Here is a 658-nt window from a genome sequence, read left to right as displayed (position 1 = left end):
GGGCTACCTGGTGGGCTCCATAGAGGGCCGCGTGGCGGTGCACCACGTGGAGGACAGCGTCGGCCAGCAGAAAAACTTCACGTTCAAGTGCCACAGGTGGGGGCTGGCCTCTGGAAGCCAGCCGGCAGGACGAGCGGGAAAGCTAATAGTATGTTTGTGTGGGTGTGTGGGGGGGTGGGGTGGGCGGGAGGTTGCCCGCAGCGCCGCGGCCGGCTTCACCCCGGGGCGGCGCCTGCAGAGTCGATGGCGCGACGGCTCCCTCAAACCACCTTTCTCAGGGCTCATGTCAGCAACCCTCGTGCATCGAGGCCCGCGCGAATCCACAGCCAAACCATCCGCGACAGCGCGGCCTAGAATTTCCCCTCCCTGCCATGGCCTCTGACCCCCCCTCCCAGGGAGGGCCCCGACATCTACTCAGTCAACTCCATCACGTTCCACCCCCAGGCAAGCACCCAAGAGCCTTTCCCCGAGCGCCCCGCGCCGCACCTTGCCACCTCCCCCGCCTTGATCACACCTTCATGCGCGCGCATCCCCGACACGCTGGCATCCTGCGCGCTGGCGACCCAACTGACCCATGCCCGGCAGCCTTGGCAGCCTCGCCCGGCCTCCCTCAGCTCCCCGAAAGCACGTCGCCCATTCCCGTACCCTCCCCCCAACC

Source organism: Monoraphidium neglectum (assembly GCF_000611645.1).
Source record: "Monoraphidium neglectum strain SAG 48.87 unplaced genomic scaffold scaffold01450, whole genome shotgun sequence".
NCBI lineage: Eukaryota > Viridiplantae > Chlorophyta > Chlorophyceae > Sphaeropleales > Selenastraceae > Monoraphidium > Monoraphidium neglectum.
This window is presented reverse-complemented; position numbering follows the sequence as displayed.